Below are 9,449 nucleotides of genomic sequence, written 5' to 3'. Positions count from 1 at the left end.
TCGGTTCAAATTTTCAGTCCTTCAGCATATTTCATAGAACATATTTTGGTAATAAATATGGCACGTGCATGTGCACTGAGTATAAAGTGGTTCAGTAAAGCAGTGTTATTCAGGTACTGTTGGTGATCAACCCACATGGTAGGAGTAACATTTTTATTAAATAGATTGTGTGATGACTATATGAATACAGAACTATCTTGTAAGTTGAATATGGAAGGACTTGAAAATGACGTTTCATTTCTCTTTTTTTTAAAATACAGATTTATGTCTCCAAGCACAACAAATCTCACAGCTGTGACAGAATTTATCCTCATTGTATTTTCTACCAATGAAAATATGTACATTTTGCACTCAGTGCTCTTCATCTTGATATACTTCTTTGCACTAATGGAAAACGTCCTCATTATCATGATCATAACTTTGAACAAGCGTCTCTGCACCCCCATGTACTTCTTCCTGAAGAATTTGTCCTTCTTGGATCTCTGCCTAATTACATTCACAATCCCCAAATCCATTGCCAACTCCTTGACTCACAGTAACTCCATCTCATTTCCTATCTGTGTAGCCCAGGTCTTTCTGCTTGTGTTTTTAGCGACTGCAGAGCTGAATCTCCTCACCGTGATGTGCTTTGACCGCTATGCTGCCATATGCCACCCCCTGCACTATGAGTTCATCATGAATGTGAATATGCGTGTTCAGTTGACAGCCGTGTCCTGGCTGGGTGGGGGTCTGATCGCCATAATGCACACAGCCGGTACCTTCTCCTTATCCTACTGTGGTTCTAATGTCGTCCATCAGTTTTTTTGTGATATCCCACAGTTATTGGCTATTTCTTGCTCAGAAAACATAATAAGAGAGATTGTACCTATCCTCATAAGTGTGGTATTGGATATCTGCTGTTTTATTTTCATCATTATTTGCTATGTCTACATCTTCGCCACATTCGTCAAGAAAATGCCATCAACAGAAGGTCAGTCAAAAGCCTTCTCCATTTGCCTTCCACATCTGACTGTGATTGTATTATTTCTCTCCACTGGTTTCTCTGCATATCTGTGGCCGATTTCACAAGCCCCTTCTATTTTTGACCTTGTCATGTCTGTGTTCTATACCATGGCTCCCCCAACCTTTAATCCCATGATATATGGTCTTAGAAATAATGCCATAAAAAGTCTCTGGAAATGTTGCAGAAGGGACTATTCACCCAAAAGCATTAGGTATTCCATCTTTTATTTCAATAAGTATTATCATCAATAATTATAGGTCCATTATTTGGTAATATTTTTACTTAAAATCCTTTGAAGTTTCTTTTCTGAATATTTTTAGGTTTGTAACAAAATTTATTGTGAGGTATAGGGATTTTCCACATAACCCTTATACCCAGAAATGCATAGCCTCCCACAAGAGCAATATAACTAACACGAGTCATTCTTCTTTTAAACCAACAATGTAATGTTGACATCTCATAATTACTCAACATCCATAGTTTACATTAGCGTTTCTATCTTAGTGTTTTATATTCTATGAGTTGTATAAATGTAAAGTGGCATTTACTCATGAGTATAACATCACACAGAGCATTTTACTACCCCCAAAATCTTCTGTGCTTTGTCTACTTTTCTCTCTTGCTTCCATCAGCTTCTGGCAGCCACTGAATTCTTCCATTCTCCATAATTTTTGGTTTTGTAGGATGTGATTCAGTTGGAATCATGCAATAAAGAACATTTTGAAATTAGCTTATTTTACTTAGTAATATGCATACAAGTTTCTCCATGACTTTTTATAGCTAGACAGCTCGTTTCCTTTTATTTATGAATAATATCCCATTGTCTGCACGCATCACATTCATTTACCTTTCCACCTGCTGAATGCCACCTTGGTTCATTCCAAATTTTAGCAATTAAGAACAAAGCTGCTATAGATATTCTTTTGCATTATCATTTGTGTACATAACTTTTCAACTCCTTTGGGTAAATACCAAGGTACTTGTTTGCTGGACCACATGATAAAAGTATATATGGTTTGTATAAAAACCACCAAAACTGTCTTCCAAGTGGCTGTACCATTTTGAATTCCTGTAACTAATATGTACGACTTCCTGGTGCTGCATCTTCTCGGCAGCATTTCTATTAATGTCTGGAACTGACCATTCAAATTGTGTGCAGTGGTATCTCATTGTTTTTATTTTTATTTTCTTGATGACATATGATATGGAGCATCTTTTCAAACGTTTATTTGACACCTGTCTGTCTTCATCAGTGAAGTGCCCAATTTTCAGTGGGAGTGTTTGTTTTCTTATTATTGAATTTTATTTGTTCTTTGCATATTTTGAACAAGGGTCTTTTATCCTACGTGTCTTCCACAAGTTATTTCTCCCAGCCTGTTGCTTGTCTTCTCCTTCTTTTGATATTTTCCTTCTCAGGAGTTTTAAGTTTTTTAATTTTACTGTAATGCAGGTTACCAACATTTGCTTTCATGAATCCTGCCTATGATGTTTTATCTAAAAAGGCCTCATATAACTAAGGTTATCTAGCCTTTCTCTTAGGCTATTTAGCAGGGTTTTATACTACAATGCTTTGCATTCAGGTCTAAGATTCACTTTGAATTAAACTCTGTAAAGTGTGTACAGTCTATATCTGGAATGTTTTTTCATGCAAAGTTTTTCCAGCAACATTAATAGTTGTATAAACAATCTGCTCCTTTGTCAAGATGAGTTGATTATATTTACAGAGGTCTATTTCTGAGATTTCTATCCTATTGCATTGACCTATTTTATGCTTTTTGGTCATTACCACACTACCTTGATTATTGTAGCTTCCCACTAAGTCCTGACCTTGGGCAGTATCAGTCCTGTAACTCTGTTTTTGTTCTCGATTTTATGATGTGACTGGTTTTGCTTTTAAAACAATTTTTTATTGTGGGATGATTGATAAATATAATTGTATATATATATATTTATTTATTTATTCAGTCATTATATTGTACCTCTGAAACAAATATGATATTGTATATCCTATTAATAAATAAAAATAAAGTATACAATGTGAAAATTATATATATATGTATATATATAGTTGAATCATTACCAAGATTAGCATAGTTAATGCATCATCAGCTCACATAGTTCACAGAATTAACTCATTGTGTGTTAGTGATAATTTATAAGATTTATTTTAAGCAACTCTTAAATATAGAATACCATATTATTAACTCTAGTCACCAAGCTCTACATAAGATCTTCTGAACTTTTTCTTATAATTAAAATTTTTTATCTTTAGACATTCATTCCCTCACTGAAGCCCGAGGCAGCTACCATTGTATTCTCTGTAAATATGAAGTTGTTTGCTTGTTTTTTAGATTTCACATGTAAGTGAGGCCATGCTGTATTTGCCTTCCTGACTGGCTGACCTCACTTAGCATAATGCCTTCCAGATTCACCCACTTGGTCACCAATGGCAAGACTTCTTTCTTTTTTACTGTTGAATGATATACCATGGACGTTGCATGTATATAATTTTATTTGTGTACTTCTCCATCAGAGATCTTTTATGTTGTTTCTATAGCTCAGCTTTTGTGAATAATGTAGCAATGAACATGGGTGTGCAGATCCTCTTTGATACACTGATTTCCATTCTTTCCAGGACATCTCAGCAGTGGGATCATTGGATCAAGTGGGGTTTATGTTTTAAGTTTCTGAGTCACCACTGTACTGTTTTCTATACATACACTGCTCCATTTCACATTTACATCAACAGTGTCTGAGAGGTACTTTTTCCCTTATCTTGTTAATTTTTGTTATCTGTCTGACAACGACCATGGTGAGATATGTGAGGTGATATCTGGTTATGGTTTCGACTTCTAGTTCTCTGTCCATTAGTGATGTTGAGGCACCTTTTCAATACCTGTTGGCCATTTGCATATCCACTTTGGAAAAATTATACTTAGGTCCTTTCTTCATTTTCTAATTAGATTATTTGCTCTTGTGATACTGAGCTGTGTATGTTCTTTTAATACATTTTTGGATATTAAGCCCTTATAATATATGTGGTTGGCAAATATTTCATCCCTTTCCATAGACTGACTTTTGAACCCCATAAAATCCATACTTCTGCTGTTTACTCCATATAGATTCACAGATAAAAGCCTCTATTTGTCTATCCTACAATCTGAAGAACTGAAATGTATGCAAGCTGACACAGTCATCAGGTAAATCTATAGTAATAACCTGTCAATTCAGTCCAGTGAATGATTTGGCTGTTACTATTTTAGTTTTTAAAGCATAGGTTGATTAATCATCTCAGCATCCTAAAGAAAAAGAGTTCAGTTTTAATGTTAGGACAACAAGGATCAGAAAAATGTAGAAGGAAAATTATACACACTATTCTTAATTTTCTCTATAACTCTATAATAGGAAGGGTGTATCTTTGTGCCTTCTATTAGCATTGTCAAAGAGATGATTCTGAGACTGAACACAAAGATCTAGAAGTCTTAGAAATATTCTAAGCAAAAGTCTGGGAACAGAGGGAAAAAAAAGATTTCTGAAGCCATAGTGAAAAAAGAAGGATAACTACTTATGTTTTAGAGTAGTAAATCTTCCTGTTCCTGCACTAGTCAATGTTGAACTTTCATTCTTCCACTTAGTGCCACTATTCTTTACTTGCAAGATGAGCTAATTCTTCATTTTTATTTCCAACCACACCTTTTATATGTTGGCAATTTAGTTAGGAATTACCTCTTAATATCTTATTTGTGTAGGTTTACAGATACTTAAGTCAGTGGAAAACTGACTCATTCAGATAGTGTGAAAGTAGAGTTAAGAATATTAATGCAGCATCAATCAACCCAAATGTCCATAGATGGATGGAATTAATAAGGAAAACATTATACATACAAAGGAATATATTATTCACTTTAGGAAGGAATGAAATTCTGACACATTTGGAGCGTGGATGAGTGTTGAGGATGTTATGTTAAAAGAAATAAGCCAGTCACAAAAGGGCAAATTTTGTGTAATTCCACTTATCTGATGATCCCATAAGAGTCAAATTTAAAGAGACAGGATAGTAGTAAGATGTCTGCCAGTTCCTGGAGGCAGGAGGGTTAGAGGGTCACTGTTTAGTGGGCATGTATTTTCAGTTTGAGAATATGCATAGAGTCCTTTCAATGGATATTGGTGACAGTTGCAGAAAAAATGCAAATATGCATGTCACTGTACTACAGAATACTTAAAAATGGGTACAATAATAGCAAAAATTATTTTCAGAAAATGACCCAACACCCTACAATGACTAAACTACAGATTTTTTAACACTTACTTGCCTTATTGTTTTTTAAAAACTAAATAGTAAGTGGCATTCAGACTCCCAACCTCTTAAAAATGTTCTTTCTCTTTCTCAAGTGCTCTCTTACTTCACACACACACACACAGACATGCACACACAAAGGTACCATTTACTTTTTATGCATTGATTTTTAAACATGTTTAAAGTTTTGTCAACATTCAACAAAGAGAGATCAGAATAATGGAAAATAAGAAGTCTTCCAATCAAAGAAATGAGTCAGGAGGATTAGTTACTAGGTGTTCAGAGTGCAAGTTACAAATATAGGGCTTTGCAGATAGAAAAGTTTTGGAAAATGAAAAGAGGAAGTGGGCTCTGTGACGTCTAACTCTGAGTCAACCAACTAAAACCCTCAAGCAGAATGCTGCCCATATAATCATGATGCTCCCGCAGTGGGACTGGGGACTGAGTGCGGCTTGGCACCACCTTTGTCTGTCCTCATTGGCCTTCCAGTACGGGAGGGCTGTGTGCAGTGGGGAGAAGGGATGACCATGCAAGACGGGGTCTCCTGCTGCCATGTCACTTCATTGAATTACATCAGATCCTTGAGACTGAATTACCATCCCCAACTCTGTTCATATTTATTCAAAAAGAATGAATAGTTCCAGTACCAGCAGATAAGAAATGAAATTGCCTTTAAATATGTATGTTCTCTTGGCACCAAGGAGGAAAGTAATTTATCTCTGTGTAGGGTGAGAAACTAGTGAGTTTTATTTTTTCTTCTTTATCAGAAGATACTATATTTCTGTTAATTTTTGGGGAACAGTGTCATTACATGAGTGCCTTTATATAGTAAATGAGAGCGCACTAAGCAGTACAGGCTTGCTTTGGGGGGAAGCATTCAAAGAAGGTCACTCTTGTTTTCAGTGTGTAACGTGATGCATTCAAGCTAAAGGCACTGCCAATTCCAAGTAGTTGTGTTTCCATCTGCAGACTCAGGCCTGCCAGTCCCTAGACCAGGGGAAATAAGCTGTCTTGTTTGTAAAGGAAAGAATGCCTTCTAAGATTTCTCAACATCACGAAAAATTATCTGATTTTGGTAAGTTTCAATAAGTTTTGAAATGTTACATAGGTATAACTCCATTATCAAATACTGAGCTTTACACAGTTAAATCCATCAATTTAATTCAGCTTCCAAGAATATTACTGTGTATGATACAAGGCTAGAACAAACATTTTATAAATTATGTAATTAATACCTTGTCCATTTGTGCTGCTATCATAGAGCATAAAGATACACTTACAAAGCAAATTGGATTTATGAAGAATTCTCATTCATTGTGTCAATTAAACAAACTAAACTGAGAAGTACTTAAAATTCAAACCTTGAGAACAAGAAAATACTGAAATTAATTTTATGCCCTAGTTAAAAGATTTGCAAATGGCAGATCAAGTATTTTAAATAAGTTTTGTTATTTTCAGTTATTTCCATGAAAATTATAATTGAAATGGAGCACTGTAACTGATGAAAACTCATCTATTTCTCTGTTTCTAGTGTCAATGCTATTGAAATCATGGAAAGTTGGAACACAACCTCAGAGTTCATTATCCTAGGACTCTTTAACCACTCAGGAGCCCACCCGTTCTATTTGTGATGTCTCTGACAGTTGCCTTCACCTCCCTCGTGGTCAACGCCCTCATGATCCTGCTGATTCACCAGGACCCCCGGCTGCACACGCCCATGTACCTCCTGCTGAGCCAGCTCTCCCTCACCGACCGGGTGCTGGTCTGCACTACTGTGCCCAAGATGGCTGCTCACTACGTGACAGGGAGAAAGTCCATCTCCCCCACTAGCTGTGGGGTGCAGATCTTCTTCCCCACACTAGGAGGAGGTAGGTGCTTCCTCTTGGTGGCCATATCCTATGACCGCTATGTAGCTATTTGCCACCTCCTGAGATACCCCATCCTCATGAACTGAAGACTATGCCTGCTAATGACCTGGGATCCTTGTTCCTGGGAGCAGTTGATGGGCTCATGCAGTCTGCTGCCACCCTGGGCTTCCTGTTTTGCAGGGCTCATGAGATTGACCATTTCCTCGGAGACATGCTCACTCTGGTAGGTTTGGCTTGTGCTGTTACACCTGCTGTGTGGTAATGATCCTGGACCCACTTTCCCTCATCCAGATTTTCTATAGTCTCACCCTGGCTGCTCTTCTCCGGATGCGTTCTACAGAAGCCCACAAACAGGCTTTTGTCACCTGCTTCTCACACTTGGTTGTGGTGGGACTGTTTTATGGAGCAGGCATTTTTACTTACATGAGATTCAAATCCCATAGGTCAGCTAACCATGACAAGGTTGTGTCAGCATTTTATACTATCTTAACCCCTGTGTTGTACCCCCTCACCCACAGTCAGAGGAACAATGAGGTGAAGGGAGCCCTGACAAGGTTTTTGGGCCAGATTCCTGCCTTAAATAATGACTGAGGGTAAGATTCCTAGAGAGAAGTTATATATGCATTACATCTATAACGGTTATTTCTCTTTTTCTTTGAAATACAGATGGACCTCCATACATTGGGATTGTCCATTACATTGTCATCAAGAATAAATTGTGGATGTTAAAAGTCTGTTGATCACAAATCCTTATTACAATGTTTCCACACAACAACTCACAAATTTATTCAATGAATTAACTTGGCTGCTTTTGCCTAGCTGGCTGTCTTATGCTCTTACTGACTGGTTCTACTGGAGCTATGTATTTGATATGTTTAAATTATTGCCAAAATTCTGTTTATAAAAGAAATTCAGCAAGGCATGTGTTTCCACAAATTAGGTATTTTATTGTGCCATGATCTTTATATCAGTGATTATCAAACTAACGTTCCTTTCTACCTATAATAACTTCCTCTCTGATATACTCCATTCTTTATGAAATACTATAAACAAAGAAATCATATGATTATATATATAACAGCTATTATATGGAGTTTACCTTGGGACTTCCCGAACTACAAATAAATTTGAAATTTATGGTGGGGTGTAACTTCCATCCATGGAAGAGAAAGCATGGACTAGAATCATCTTCTCCCTATTATTTACATGAAACATCTTTTTTGATCCCTTCACTTTTAATTTGTGCATGTCATTGGGTCTGAAATGAATCTCCTGTAGGCAGCATATATATAGGTCTTGTTTCTTTATCTATTCTGCCACTCGTTTCTTTTGATTGGTGAATTCAGTCCATTTACATTTAATGTAATTATTGGTAGATATATATTATCACCAGTTTATTAACTGTTTTCTGTTTGTTTTGTGCTTCCTCTCTGTTCCTTTCTTCATCTCTTGTTGACAGTTTTCTTTAGTGTTGTGTGGTTGGATTTCCCTTTTTTATTTATTTTTTGTGTCTGTTACAGGCTTTAGGTTTGTGGTTATCATAAGGTTCAAGGATAGCTTCTGAAGTGCATAACAGCCTATAATAAGTTGATGATTGCTTTATTTCAAACACAATCTAAAAATGCTTTTGTCTTCTTTTTCCTCCTCCACACTTTATGGATTAGATGTCATAATCTGCATTTTTTGTGTGTGTCCTTTGAGCCATCTTATGTAGTTAACTTTACTACCTTTGTTTTGTTTTAATTTTGTATGTGCTTGGTAATTATTTGGTCTACTATCTTTAATGTGCATTTATTTTCACTGGTGAAAGTTCTTCAGCCTAAGGAACATTTCTGTCTACAGCGGTCCTTTTAATATGTTCTGTAATTCTAGTTTAGTGGTTATAAATTCCTTAGGCCTTCATTTACCTGGGAAATGTTTAATCTCTACTTCAAATTTGAATGAAAATCTTTCTGGGTTGAGATTCTTGGCTGGAGGTCCTTCTGTTTCAGTACATCAAATTATTCATGCCCCTCCCTTCTGGCTTATAAAGTCTTTGCTGAGAAGTCTCATGATAGTTTCACGGGATTTCCTTTTTAAGTAGTCTTTGTTCTCTCTCTGGCTGCTTTCAGTCCTCTCTCCTTATCCTTAATCTTTGCCATCTTAATTATTGTATGTCTTGGTGGTGTCCTCCTGGGGTTCCTTTGTTAGAGGCTCTCTGGCCTTCCGTGACTGATTGTCTATTTTCTTCCCCTAAGAAAATTTCCCCAGAAGTTTTCAAGTTATTTCCTCTAAGAGGATT

The 9,449-nt window shown here is 36.4% G+C and overlaps 2 pseudogenes; both read left to right on the top strand.

Annotated features, from left to right (window-relative positions):
- Positions 1-264: 264 nt before the first annotated feature.
- LOC130680261 (olfactory receptor 14A16-like) lies at positions 265-1,214 on the top strand (annotated as a pseudogene).
- Positions 1,215-6,814: 5,600 nt separating this feature from the next.
- On the top strand, positions 6,815-7,759 carry LOC130680377 (olfactory receptor 2T12-like; annotated as a pseudogene).
- The last annotated feature ends 1,690 nt before the right edge of the window (positions 7,760-9,449 follow it).

This window comes from Manis pentadactyla, chromosome 13 (genome assembly GCF_030020395.1).
Source record: "Manis pentadactyla isolate mManPen7 chromosome 13, mManPen7.hap1, whole genome shotgun sequence".
Taxonomy (NCBI): Eukaryota; Metazoa; Chordata; class Mammalia; order Pholidota; family Manidae; genus Manis; species Manis pentadactyla.
The sequence above is the reverse complement of the archived record's forward strand: the minus strand, read 5'-3'. Positions and strand labels throughout refer to the sequence as shown.